The following is a 15476-nucleotide window of genomic DNA, read 5'->3' as shown; positions in this document are numbered from 1 at the left end:
GGACTGATGACTTCAGATGTTAAGTCCCATAGTGCTTAGAGCCATTTGAACCAACTTACTGTAAGGAATGAGGGGGCTCTCTGCAGAATCGGTGCTGAAAGGAATATATGGAAAACACTGACAAGAAGAAGGGACAGGATGACAGGACACCTGTTAAGACATCAGGGAATCAGTCCATGATACTAGAAGGAGCTGCAGAGAGTACAAACTGAAGAGGAAAACAGAGATTGGAATACATCCGGCAAATAATTGCTACTCTGAGCTGAAAAGTTTGCACAGGAAAGGAATTCATGGCATGCCGTATCAAAGCAGTCAGAAGACTGAAGACGAAAAAAAAGCGCTTTGTGGAACAGGTGTTATCTACCGTATTCTGCCGACATGTTTCACATCCATGAGGGTTTGCACAGTATTGGTCTCTGGAATTAATGGTGAATCTAACGTACTTTAAACTGATATCAAGTTGCTTCTACAGTCTTACGCGTAGTTCTATATGCACACTTTGCTGACTTTACAGAGGTACAGTCTGTAGCGCAATGCTTACTACGTTGTGGGCTGCAGCTGGACTGATTTTCACAAGGCGCCAGGCCGACGCAACCTGTCGCTTTCCCCTCCCTCTCGGAGCCTGGCTTGTTGTTGCATGTGCGGCCTGTTCGCGGTGCACTGACCGCTGCGAGTCGCAACAGGTTAACGACTAACACTCGATCGCTGGTTCTACGTCACGAGGCCGCGCATTCACCGGCACCTGCCACCAAGGGCATCGCGCCGACCGGGGCAGGCGCGGAACTGCATGTCGGGCGAAACGCCCAGTCACACTCACATCCTGCTGCCTCTTTACTCTATAATTATAATTTTGTCAAATCTTTGTATATTCATCTTATGGCTGCAAATAAATTCTCAGAAAGAGGGCATAGTGGTCCACCTCCACGTTGGTGGGGCACGGGCAACGACACACAGCATATGGTCGTATCGCTCTGTGTGTCGGCTAAGAGACCAGCCCATAGGCTAGAAAGGACCCGTGTTATGTATAAAAATGGCCGGTTATTACAAAGAGTAGCAGCAGTGAAAAAAAAGTGTCTCTTTAAAACATCACAGCAAACACGAGGGCTCGACGTGAGTGTCAATGTTTGGCACTGCGATCCTCATTTCGATCTTCAAATCCTTTACCTGAGCCCATGACACACTACAGTTACACTCTCACGACTTGTCCTACATCCGACGCCTACAACGGTTTAACCCGTATCGTAGGCAATGTGTGTGTGCACTGCCGAAGTACGCTCCTGGTCATTAAAACTGGAACATAGTGACGGTGGCATCCAATAAACAGGAAATTGCAGTAAAGTGTACGGTATGCTTGGATATGCAAATGATCAGCATTTCAACGAATCCGCACAAATGAGGAATGTGCACTAGTGTAGATGGCGTTACACATTTCTGATTTGTGCGGGTTCGTTGAAATGCTTAGTTTCTTGTACAGTACCACGATGAGCGTAACCCTGTGTGATGGCTCGGAGGAGAATCAAGGTTGCCAGGTGGCATTCTACATCTAGATACATATTCCGCAAGCCACAATATGGTATGTGGAGGAGGGTACCTTGTAACACTACTAGGCATTTCCTTTCCCGTTCCAATCGCAAATAGAGTGTGGGATAAACGATTACCTATATGCCTCTGTACGAGCCGCAATTTCTCTTATCTTAGTGATCCATCCGCGAAATGTACGTTGGCAGCAGGAGAATCGTTCTCCAGGCAGCTTCATATGCTGGTTCCGTAAATTTTCTCAGTAACGTTCCTCGAAAAGAACGTCGCTTTCCTTCCAGGGATTCACATTTGAGTTCCCGAAGCATCTCCGTAACTCGCATTGTTTGAACCTACCGGTAACAAATATAGCAACCCGCCTTTGAACTGCTTCGATGTATTCCTTTAATCCTACCTGGTATGGATCCCAAGCACTTTTTTAATACTTAACAATGACTCGTACTATTGTCCTGTATGCAGTCTCCTTTACGAGTGAACTATACATTTCTAAAATTCTCCCAGTAAAACGAAGTCGACTGTTCGCCTTCCCCCTCTACAATCCTTACATGCCCGTTCCATTTCATGCTGATTTACATAGGTACAACTAGATACTTAAACAATGTGACTCATTGAAGCAGCTCACTACTAATGCCGTATTCTAACATTGAGGCATTGTTTTTTCCTGATAATCTGCATTAAATTACAGTATATTTAGACCAAGCTGCCATCCATCACACCAACTAGAAATTTTCTCCAAGCCATCATGTATCCTCTTACAGACACTCAACGACAACGCTTTTCTGTATACCACAGCATTACCAGCAAAAAGCCGTAACCTGCTGCTCGCCCTGTCCGCCAGATCATTTATACAGGGCGAGTCACTAAGTATTGCCACCAAGAATACCTCAGAAAGTATGATAGTAACTGAAACGTTTGTGGGACAAATGCTGCATGGGACATCGGGGGCCACAATATGACGTTGGTTTTTTGTTCCTAGGTGGGGTCGCGTCAGAGATATGACGGTCAACTTTCTTTTTCTATATCGGATGCTATAGTTTGGTACTTATTTTCTGAAAGCGACTATCGAGACGAATCCAATGATGTGTAACAGTAAGGTCTTTGAAGGTCAACGAAGATCACAAAGGCGTTCGAAGTGACGATCACTGGTATCAATGCAGTGCTGCAATCTTCTTATCATGGATTGAGTGGTATTTCTTATCACTTCGGTACTTATCGAAACACATATTCTGACAATTCTCTCTCGTTTATCGTCCAAATAGTAAATATTCGCCGAATACGGCGTATCCATCTAACGTGCCATTGACATGTAAACACCATTCGACGGTTTCGCAATACAACACTAATAGGAACGGTAAGACTAGTATCGTCGAATCAAGCGAATGTGAATGATGTATTCCTTCGAAGAACAAGTCTATATGCTTCTCATTTACGGAGAATTCCAAGGGAATTCAGCGAGAGCTAGAGACTTAAACGCTGAAAGATATTCTCAACGAACTCACCCTACACGTCGTACATTTAAATATGTGTGTGATAAATTGAGAACAACTGGGTCTTTAACGCACCAGAAAGACATCCGGCAAAGGAAAGTTACTAACGAGGCAGCGGAGATTGGTACTCTTACCACTGTGGTTCGAGATCCTTGTGTTAGCGTCAAATCGCTAAGGGTCTGGCATGAGCCAGAGTAGTGTTGTTCGTGTTCTACATCGCCATATATATCATCCTTACCATATCAGTCCCCACCAAGAATTAGCTGGTACGGATTGTATGCGTCGCATTGAATTCTGACGATGGGCTCAATTTCAGATTCAGAGGAATTACACATTTATTAATTTGATTTTATTTACTGAGGAGGCTACATTCATGAGCCACGGAAATGTTAATTTGCATAACATGCATTATTGGGCAACTGAAAACCCATGTTAGGTGCGACAAGTTGAACACAAAAAACCGCGGTCGGTGAATGTATGGTGTGGGATTTTGGAGGACAGAATTATAGGTCGCTATTTCATCGAAGGAAATCTTAATGGTAGGAAGTACACCACATTCCTGCAAGAAACATTAGGTCTGTTATTGGAAGAAATACCTTTAGGAACAAGGAACAGAATGTGGTATCAACACGATGGGTGTCCTGCACATTTTTCGCTGATGGCTAGAAATGAGTTGCAGAGACAATTCCCAAATCGTTGGATTGGACGCAAAGGAGGTGTCTTGTGGCCGGCTAGTTCGCCAGACTTGACGCCTCTGGATTTTTTCTTGTGGGGATTCGTAAATGACATTGTTTATAAAGGCGTTCCAATTACAACTGAAGATATACGAGAATGAATTATCATAGCATGTGCTTCGATAAGTGCCGATGTGGTACGGTATACCACTCAATCCACTATAAAAAGATTGCAGCACTGCTTCGAATACCTTCCGTAAATGGACGTTCATGTCACCTTTGTACCCTTACTGTGACACATCATTGGATTCATCTCGATAGTCGCTATCAGAAAATAAGTACCAAACTATAGCATCCCATTACAAAAAGCAAAGTTGACCTTCATATCTCTGAAGCGACCCCACCTAGGAACAAAAAACCATTGTCCCATGCAAGTTTTGTCCCACAAACTTTTCATCTACTATCATACTTTCGGAGTTATTCTTGGTGGCAATAGTTGGTGACTCACCCTGAATATACAGACGGAAAAAATCGCAAACCCAAGAAAGAGTTGTGCGACATAAAGGAAAGTTGGTAAGCGTGTTTTCCCATCTGACAGATGATGTCTATTTTGATTTCTCGCCAGTCGTGTTAGAGTGGCGCTAGTAGCGCGACAATGGGAATGCAAATCTTGCCTGATTTAAATACACGCTGGAACGGTCGTGAGCGCTAATTACCTTTGAGATTGGACATTGTGAGTTTATGTTAGTCACGAATGTGTTTAAGAAGACATAGACGTCATTATCAACACCTCACTGAGTCTGAACCAGGTCGTGTAATAGGGCTACGAGTAGTGGGATGTTTGTTCTGCGTTACTGCAGAAAAATGTAAATATTGCACATGATTGCTAGCAGCGGCGGTCACGAGAATGTACGATCGCAAGAAAACCGGTCTGGCGCATCGTACTGCATCTGCAGCAGAAATTAGAGCAGCAGTCCGCACCACAACGACACAACGAACCGTTACAAAACATGTTGATTCCGTATTTCTGGATTTCCGGAAGGTTTTTGACACCGTTCCTCACAAGCGACTTCTAATCAAGCTGCGGGCCTATGGGGTATAGTCTCAGTTGTGCGACTGGATTCGTGATTTCCTGTCAGGAAGGTCGCAGTTCGTAGTAATAGACGGCAAATCATCGAGTAAAACTGAAGTGATATCAGGTGTTCCCCAGTGAAGCGTCCTGGGACCTCTGCTGTTCCTGATCTATATAAATGACCTGGGTGACAATCTGAGCAGTTCTCTTAGGTTGTTCGCAGATGATGCTGTAATTTACCGTCTAGTAAGGTCAACCGAAGACCAGTATCAGCTGCAAAGCGATTTAGAAAAGATTGCTGTATGATGTGGCAGGTGGCAGTTGACGCTAAATAACGAAAAGTGTGAGGTGATCCACATGAGTTCCGTTGGAATTCGATTACTTGATAAATAGTACAATTCTCGAGGCTGTCAATTCAACTAAGTACCTGTGTGTTAAAATTACGAACAACTTCAGTTGGAAAGACCACATAGATAATATTGTGGGGAAGGCGAGCCAAAGGTTGCGTTTCATTGGCAGGACACTTAGAAGAGGCAACAAGTCCACTAAAGAGACAGCTTACGCTACACTCGTTCGTCCTCTGTTAGAATATTGCTGCGCGGTGTGGGATCCTTACCAGGTCGGATTGACGGAGGACATCGAAAGGGTGCAAAAAAGGGCAGTTGGTTTTGTATTATCACGTAATAGGGAAGAGAGTGTGGTAGATATGATACGCGAGTTGGGATGGAAGTCATTAAAGCAAAGACGTTTTTCGTTGCGGCGAGATCTATTTACGAAATTTCAGTCACCAACTTTCTCTTCCGAATGCGAAAATATTTTGTTGAGCCCAACCTACATAGGTAGGAATGATCATCAAAATAAAATAAGAGAAATCAGAGCTCGAACAGAAAGGTTTAGGTGTTCGTTTTTCCCGCGCACTGTTCGGGAGTGGAATGGTAGAGAGATAGTATGATTGTGGTTCGATGAACCCTCTGCCAAGCACTTAAATGTGAATTGCAGAGTAGTCATGTAGATGTAGATGAACAGTTACTTCAAGGAACTCCGAGACAGTCGCCCCGTATCGTGCATTCCACTGTCCCCAAACCAGCATCATTTGTGACTTCTGTGGTGTCAAGCGAGATCTCATTGCGAGGCAGGATGAGGTTCTGTTGTGTTTTCTGATGAAAGATAGTTCTACCATGTGTGGTGCCCGCGTGTTGCTTACAAGGAGGCCAGCTGAGGATCTACGAGCAACCTGTCTGCGTGCTATACCCACTGCACCTATAGATGGAGTCATAGAGTCTGGGATGTGATTACGGATGGCAGCAGGAACACCCTCGTGGTTATCCAGCTCACCCTCACTGCAAATTCGTACTTCAATCCGATGATTCGACCTGTTGCGATCCCTCATTAACAGCGTTTCAGGGAATGTTTTCAAACAAGATAACTCTCGCCCACATACCGCTGTTGTAACCCAACCTGCTCTACAGAGAATGTCGACATGTCGCCTTGGCCTGCTCGATTACCAAAAATGTCTCCAATCGAGCACATGTGGGACATCATCGACGACGAATCAAGCGTCATCTGCAAGCAACGTTAACCGTCCCTGTATTGACCTACCAAACACAACTGGCTTGGATGTCCATCTCACAAACTGACATCCGGCACCTGTACAACACAATGCACGTACGTTTGCACGCTTGCATTCAACATTCTGGCGACTACACCGGCTATTAATGTACCAGCATTTCAGATTTGCAATGGATTTACTTTATCCTGTGATCTTGCAATATTAATCACTTAACTATTCCGGAAATTTCGTTACCCTACATTAATTATTTTTGGTGTTGCGACATTTTTCAGCAGTGTACACAGAAAATAACAGCAGTTATGTCACACTTCCCTGGGGCACCTCTAACGATAACCTTGTGTCTGATGGATACTCTCCGTCCAGAACTACCTCTGGATACTGTTACTTAAGAAGTCTTTGAGACACTCACATATCTGGGAACATGTTAGGTATGCTGGTACCTTCTTTAACAGCCCGCAGAGGGGCACAGTGTCAAATGCGTTTCAAAAAAATTGTTCAAATGGCTCTGAGCACTATGGGACTTAACTTCTGTGGTCATGAGGCCCCTAGAACTTAGAACTACTTAAACCTAACTAACCTAAGGACATCACACACATCCATGCCCGAGGCAGGATTCGAACCTGCGACTGTAGCGGTCGCGCGGTTCCAGACCGTAGCGCCTAGAACCGCTCGGCCACTTCGGCCGACTGAGTTTCAAAAATCTAGGAATATGGAACCTGTCTGTTGCCTTTCATCCATAGTTCGCAGGATATCATGTGAAAAGAAGGCAAGCTGAGTTTCGCATGAGCGATGCGTCGTCATACTTACCTAGCTGCTGGAACAATCACTGACGTCTACTTTTTGACTGCGAGCGCCGGCTGCTCATGCGGTCTGGGTAAAATAAGTTTGGATCTATAACGGTTATGAGAGCCAAAACCGGCCGCCGTGAGTAGATACAAAAGAAATTGCAATTTAGACTGTCACTATTTATTCCCATATGAGGTAAAAATCGCAAGGCTTCCAAAACGTCTTTGCAGACATCTTGCAAGGTTATGTGAGCATTAGTAACCAGTGTAAGACTTCCATTCGATTTTACAGCGCTGTTTTTCTCGTACAACGAAAGCTGTTTATAAACGGAAAAAGGAATTCTTGAAGTTGAGTTATTATACAAATGTGTTTCCGAATTCTTACATGGGGACATTGCAAGTGGACTTACCTTTGTGGGAAGAGGCAGCCTGGTTTTGAGTGCTGGATGGACAAGAAGACCAGAAGGAGAAGTAAACAGCAGCTCTTTTGCCAGTGAATGATGTACAGTATGACAGATTTGGTCACTGGCCAGAATATGGGCCAAAAGCGAAGATGTAGACTTTACCCTCAGGGATGGTCGACTGTAAAACGCGGAAAATGCGGAATTCAAAATGGTTCAAATGGCTCTGAGCACTATGGGACTCAACTGCTGAGGTCATTAGTCCCCTAGAACTTAGAACTAGTTAAACCTAACTAACCTAAGGACATCACAAACAACCATGCCCGAGGCAGGATTCGAACCTGCGACCGTAGCGGTCTTGCGGTTCCAGACTGCAGCGCCTTTAACCGCACGGCCACTTCGGCCGGCAAAATGCGGAATTGTTCTGTGCTTTGTTGCAAATATTTTTAGACGCTTCACATGCAATGCTGCAAAATGCAACAATTGTTTCAGTCACAGGAACGACATTGTAATATTTTTATTGTAGCATGCGCCTTTTTTGGCAGTTATACGTCGGCTTATTGTAGTTTGAAGCAATGTATGTAAAATTGTTCACATGACCATACACGTCTAATTTAAGTAACTTAATACTTTTCCTTCAAATATTTCTCAGTGTGCCAAACAAAGGGTTACTGGGGAAAATTAATTCATAATTGCTTCGAAAAAGAAGGTATTTACACACAATTTCCTAACGTAGTTTCCTTTCCATAATTGGTGAAACAAATTCTTTCATGACAAGAATAAATTTCCGAGTCCTAACATCAAGGTGGTGTAGATGAATTAGTCTGGACTGTGATTTAAGTAGTCCCAATGGGTTGAATGACCTCCGAGAGGATGCTGACGATACTGGCTCTGTCATTAAAAGAATGGTCAGGCGAACATTATCCTGAAATGTTCTTCAATCCTGCCACGGTCAGCAATAAGTTGTCCTTGAATAAGGTCTACATTACATGGTTTTGCACCATTGGTATCGGTTTGCAGCATTTCGAACATTGCATAAAGCCTGTCCTCACTAAAGTTTTGTGTGTGTACTGCAAAGAACTCTTCCAATGGTCGTGCAGATGGAGAATTGGGAGAAAGTAACAAGTATCTCTTCGAGGTGGGATAGTTGCTTCTGATGCTCTTGGCTGAACCGTCGTTGAATCTCATTCAGAAAGAGATCTAGAATTTCAAACATATTTTTCGTAAATCTTCGTTCACGTGATAATTCTTAAGAAGCGGACGGTGAGTGTACATTTCAATGTCGCTGGTATTTGTTGTGTCCTTGAGATATTCGGGTCTTTCAGATTTAGGTTCTCAGAATAATATTTGGCTTTCTGCAACAGCCTATCAAACGCTTCCGCAGTTCTACGTTTCGTAAGAACTGCTTTTAAAACGTCTACAGATCGTTTCACACCGGACGCATTAAATTTTGGATTCTGTACAGATCTGGCCAGCTCTTCAAGTAAATCAAAAATTTCAATGGCGACTGTCACGTAAAAAAACTTTTCGAGCCGCTTCGCGTAGCCCTGCAGAACTGAACGTTTTTGTCTGTAATTGAGCTGGATGCATTCAGTACTTCGGCCACTTTTTTCTGGAGCAGCTAACAGTTTTCTCTGAAATGTTTCACAGATTTAACTATCACAGTTCATAAGGTCGCACACACCGGCATCAGCCGCTGAACTGTCGGTTTGGATTCCTTTTGTCGACACCAGATGGTAGCACAGCATCTACACACTCATTTCTCTTTTTTGCGGCTTCCGGTATTATATTTGAAACGTCATTAATAGTTACCAAGACATTGCACAATGGATCACGTCTTTTGAAACTTCCTTTGGTGGAAGATCCAAACAATGATTACTGGAGTGGATGCAAAAGCTCTTTGGCTGGTATCGAAGAAAGATTTCTTCACACCCTTGTTCCGCCCATATATATTAGCTGCACCATCGAAACAATGGGCGCGTAGAAACTAATTCCTACTGAGAGTCTTAGAAGGATGTGTTTACTGGTCGTTGCCAGCGTTTGTGGCTTGGCCACCATATACTCTGAAAAAGTTCTTTTACTTCAAGCGACTAAAGGCAAGCCGGCCGGGGTGGCCGAGCGGTTCTAGGCGCTACAGTCTGGAACTGTGCGATCGCTACGGTCTCAGGTTCGAATCCTGCCTCGGACATGGATGTGTTTGATGTCCCTAGGTTAGTTAGGTTTAAGTAGTTCTAAGTTGTAGGGGACTGATGACCTCAGAAGTTAAGTCCCATAGTGCTCAGAGACATTTTTGACTAAAGACAACATCCATAAACAGTAAACAGGCCCTGGAAAGCCACATCCGTCGTTGAACCTGCTGCAGTTCCGTAAAATGAAGAAAATTTCATCTGCTGCAGTCTCTCATGTGAGCATCAATTTCCAGTATTTAATTTCGTATCACTGGCGACAACCAAGTTTCGCTAGCCAGCCACATCCGTCATTGGATCTGCCATAATTCCGCAAAATGAAGAAATTTTCATTTGCTGCACAGCGTCTCATGTGAGCATCAGTTTCCAGTATTTTGTTTTCTGTCACTGACGACAACCAAGGTCTGGTACACTTGAGTGGCCAGTAAAGCTGTTCTAGCTTTCTCATAATCGGTTATCTGACGTCTCGCGCTTTCGCCGCTCTCGGGTGTGCTGTTTTCACGTTGTTGAATAACGGCGACAGACTTTTCTGTGTCTTTTTGCAGTCAGAGAAACCTTTTTAAAGAAAAGCTGTTTTTTCTTTGATCTTCTATTGCTTACAATGTAAATAGACCTAGTACAGCCATAGCAGAGCATAACGTCACTCGCTTCTTCGTAATGCAGCCACGGATAAGGCAGGCACAGATCATTCCCATTTTATAAGATGTTTCTACCCTCCGCGATAACGTATGACAGGACGGGACAGAATGCAGTTGGAGTTACGCAGTCCAGTCACGTTAATGTGACCACCGCCTATGTTCGACGTCAACGTGCAATAGCCACTCATTGACGCAAGGTGGCAGCACCAGCAGTGGAGGGTCTATAAAGTGTGAGGGAGGGACGCGGACAACAACGCAGTCGTAGAGGTATGCGAAAGCAGAGCGATTTTCCTGACGTCCAAAATACACGATCATTAACTTTCTGGCCATCGGTGGAAGCATTTCCGAAACGGCTAAGTTTGTAAACCGTTCGTGTGCCGACTTGGTTAACGTACACTGTGCATGGCAAAATGTCGTTATCGAAAACCGGCGCCGAGACAACGGTGCTGCACCATGGGCCATAGATATCAGGGGCGAACGACGGCTGCGGGGTTGTGTTCGGCCGAGTAGACGTGCAACTGTTCAGCAACTGGCCTCCCAGATGAACCAAAGGACTGCTAACAACGTCTCCTCAACGACTGTTCAGTGAACGTTTCTGCGTATGGGCCCCTCAGCAGGCGCCTGGATTGTGTACACATGCTGACGATGATGGCTGGAATTCGCACGCCACTAAGTTGCGAACAAGCGGCCTTTTCGGATGACACATGGCCGTTGGCGTGTACGGCGTGAAACACCTGAAAGCAAACACCCTACAAAATCCTCGGAATGGGTCCAGGCCGGAGTAGGGATCGTTATGGTCTGGGGAACGTTTTCGTGTCATTTTCTGGGTGATCTCGTCATTCTGGAAGGCTTAATGTATCAACATATGAATGCATCTGTCATTGGGGACCACGTCCAGCCCTATATACAGCTTGTTTGTTCCTCGGCACGATGGCATCTACCAGCAGGACAATACAACGTATCAAACAGCTCGCTGTGTGCGTGCGTGGTTCTAAGAGCACTAGGATGAGTTTACCGTACTTCCCTTGCCTCCAGACCCCTCGGATTTAAACTCAGTCACGAAACCGTGGGACTACACATATCGGGCTATTCGCACCATGGATCCTCAATCGAGAACCCCAGCGCGGCTGATCACGACCCTGGACTCGGTATTGCTCCATATCTCTGTTGGTACCCTCCAGAAGCTCGCTGACTCTCTTGTTGCACGTCCACGTTGCAAAAAGTGGTTATTTTGGTAGCTGTTTGCATTAATATCCTGGGTCGTGTACAAGACGGTTACATAGTCTTTCAACTACACTACTGGCCATTAAAACTGCTACACCAAGGAGAAATGCAGATGATAAACGGATATTCATTGGACAAATATATTATACTAGAACTGACATGTGATTACATTTTCACGCAATTTGGGTGCATAGATCCTGAGAAATCAGTACCCAGAACAACCACCTCTGGCCGTAATAACGGCCTGGACACGCCTGGGCATTGAGTCAAACAGAGCTTGGATGGCGTGTACAGGTACAGCTGCCCATGCAGCTTCAACACGATACCGCAGTTCATCAAGAGTAGTGACTGGCGTATTGTGACGATCCGGTTTCTCGGCCACCATTGACCAGACGTTTTCAATTGGTGAGAGATCAGGAGAATGTGCTGGCCAGGGCAGCAGTCGAACATTTTCTGTATCCAGAAAGGCCCGTACAGCACCTGCAACATGCGGTCGTGCATTATCCTGCTGAAATGTAGGGCCTCACAGGGATCGAATGAAGGGTGGAGCCACGGGTCGTAACACATCTGAAATGTAACGTCCACTGTTCAAAGTGCCGTCAATGCGAACAAGAGGTGACCGAGACGTGTAACCAATGGCACCCCATACCATCACGCCGGGTGTATGGCGATGACGAATACACGCTTCCAATGTGCGTTCACCGCGATGTCGCCAAACACGGATGCGACCATCATGCTGCTGTAAACAGAACCTGGATTCATCACAACAACGTTTCACCAGGCAACGTCGGTCAACTGCCGTTTGTGTATGAGAAATCGGTTGGTAACTTTCCTCATGTCAGCACACTTTAGGTGTCGCCACCGTCGCCAAACTTGTGTGAATGCTCTGAAAAGCTAATCATTAACATATCACAGCATCTTCTTGCTGTCGGTTAAATTTCGCGTCTGTAGCACGTCATCTTCGTGGTGTAGCATTTTTAATGGCCAGTAATATAGTTTCTTCAAGGATTCAACAGTTTCATCTAGCTATAAGCAAAAATGGCTGAAACAAAAATGCTAACAGCATATTTGGTGACGTACGAGAATGATTCTGAAAATTTTTGGAACAGTGTGGGTCTAAAAACAAATGAAATTTGTTCATATTTGGCAGCTACTTCTTAACGTTTTGCTAGTTGTCTGCAGTGTAGTTTGTTCAATCTACTTTAATAGTTTGTTAATTATCATTATTTAAAGATTTTACGTCAACCGAAAAATTAAATTGGCTAGAGAACATTTTAGGGCTATGATTTTTTTTATTTTAAATCGTCACTAATGCCTAAACACTGTAAAGATCGGGTTTGAAATGCCTTTGGGGAAGAAGCCCCTTCTAAAGAAATAATTTACAATTGGTATAGTGAATTCAAAAGAGATCGTATGTTTCTTAGTGATGAATTCCTTGAAGTATGGCCAAGAACTGCTGTTGCTGATGAAAATGTTGACACTCTTCGATCAGTGCTTGAGGAAGATCGACCGACATCTTATGAATTTATGCGGGCGACATTGAGCATTGGTACGAGTCAAATTCAAAATGTTTTGCATGAACAGTGGAACTTGAGAAAACTTTGTTGTCATTGGATTCCACATAGACTTACCCCCGAACAAAAACAACACACTGATTGGTACAGAAAATCTCTGGAAAAACTTCAAGGTCGCACTTCAAATTTTGTTTGGAATACCGTTAGTGGTGATGGATCTTGAATTATCTCAACTGTCTTTCGGACAGATCTTAAGCCTATAAAGGTCCGACGAATTCACAATGCTGGTAAGGAGACGGTTACTATTTTTTTTCTAATACGGGGTTTATTTTTAGCACAGCACTAAAAGATAGACGTACTATTACTGCCGGATAGTACGCAAATGTCTGTTTACCCCAAATTTTTGAACAAGTTCGTGAAAAAAATGTCCATCACGCCAACGCATTATTGCATTCAGCAAATCAGCAATTCAGTAGATGGATGCCCTGAAGGTCAGCACCATTGACCCTCCACATTACAGCCCTGACCTAGCACCTTGTGATTTCTTTTTGTATAAAAAAAAATTAAAGATAAAATGCATGGAATCGCTTCTTCGTCATCGGATGAAGCAGTGCAACATTATAAAAACCTGGTTCCTGAACTACTCGGCAAGATTGACATCATTGCTTTAAGGAGTGGTCGTATCGGATGTAAAAATGTATTGATGTCAAAGGGGAATACGAGTATCTTGGAAAACAAAACAAATCTTTTCTAAAGTAACACTTGTTTGATTTTCTAAAACTGTTCAATGCCCCCCATGTTTTCAGTGTCGTTATGACTGTGGATCACGTAAATACTCAAAGGAATTTGGGAAGCAGAAACCGTATCTGCTCCCAACCCCACCCCTTCCCCCCATCTCCGCCTTCGGTTGATACGCCACTTGGAAGGATAGGGTAGGAAATCGGTCGCGCTCTTCGAGGAATCCATTCCAACACTCGCCTTACGCAATTTAGGGAAATCACGGAAAACCTAAATCAGGATTCTCGGGCGGACATTTGAGTCTCCGTCCTTCCGAATACGAGTCCAGTGCCTCGTCACAGCATCACGTTGCTCGTGCCCTGTTCTTCGTGGCCTTCCTCAGCTTCGCTGTGCAGTATGTCGATTATACTTACACCTTAATTTTTCTGAGGCAGCCTCGGCTAAAAAATGTTGCGTACCAATGTCCTCTTTTTCTCTAAATATATAGTAGATATTTGGCCTTTTTTTAGCTCAAACTGTTGTCTGACGTGCCGGCTTCTGCGGACGAGCGGTTCTAGGCGCTTCAATCCGGAACCGCGCTGCTGCTGCGGTCGCAGGTTCGAATGCTGTCTCGGGCACGGGTGTGTGTGATGTCGTTAGGTTTAACTAGTTCTAAGTCTAGGGGACTGATGACCTCAGATGTTAAGTCCCATAGTGCTTACAGCCATTTGAATTTTGTTGTCTGACGTCATTACCTGTGTCTGAAGAATTGCGCCTCTACAGCAATTCTGCAAGAAATAAATTCTTTATATGCAACCTCAATCAGCTCAAGAACACCACTGAATATCTTTGCAGAAGGATCAGTAACAAACGAACGACTTTTCCGTGGCGCTTTAGGTTCGGACTTAATTTTCACAGACCATAACTTCCGTTCCACAAAACTGCCCGCTTTGTTGACATACTGCAAAATGAGAACTTCTATTGAATGTAAGCGCCTGCAGACTCGCAGGTCTTGAATCCCATAGACATAAATCTGTGTTACACTCGAGGATCTTTTGGGACCCACAAATTCTATCAAGGCAAAGATGGGACAAGCAGCGCTGAAGCTATACTAAAGAGGTGCATTGCTGCCCAGTGAGCATATTTCCTACTGATTTGGCATCCGTATGTTAATGACAGTTCTTATCAATGTAACACATTGCTCCAAATGTGGTAGTTGGTCTTTGCTGTCCTTTTAACTTTCGTGTTAATAATGTCGATACACATTGTACGAAAAAAACCCTGTACCATGAAGAAATTCTCCGAATGGGACGGAAACCGGTAGAAGTGATGTACACGTACAGACAAACAAATGATCACAATTTCAGAAAAAATAGATAATTTATTCAAGAGAAAGAACAAGTTGAGCAAATCAATAACGCATTGGTACACCTCTGGCCCTTGTGCAAGCAGTTATTCGGCTTGACATTGACTGATAGAGTTGTTGGAAGTCCTCATGAGGAATGTCGTACCAAATTCTGTCCAACTGGCGCGCTAGATCGTCAGAATCCCTTGCCGGTTGGAGGGCCTTGCTCATAATGCTCCAATCGTTCTCAACTGAGGAGAGATCGCCTCCCGCTGTGGCCGAGCGGTTCTACGCGCTTTAGTCTGGAACCACGCGACCGCTACGGTC

At 44.3% G+C, this 15476-nt stretch overlaps 1 protein-coding gene across 1 annotated transcript in view; it reads left to right on the top strand.

Annotated features, from left to right (window-relative positions):
* LOC126455828 (uncharacterized) overlaps positions 1–15476 on the top strand; it is a 222137-nt gene that overhangs the window by 116002 nt on the left and 90659 nt on the right. The gene's annotated exons all lie outside the window — the stretch shown is intronic.

The sequence above is a fragment of the Schistocerca serialis genome, chromosome 2, assembly GCF_023864345.2.
Source record: "Schistocerca serialis cubense isolate TAMUIC-IGC-003099 chromosome 2, iqSchSeri2.2, whole genome shotgun sequence".
Taxonomy (NCBI): Eukaryota; Metazoa; Arthropoda; class Insecta; order Orthoptera; family Acrididae; genus Schistocerca; species Schistocerca serialis.
The sequence above is the reverse complement of the archived record's forward strand: the minus strand, read 5'-3'. Positions and strand labels throughout refer to the sequence as shown.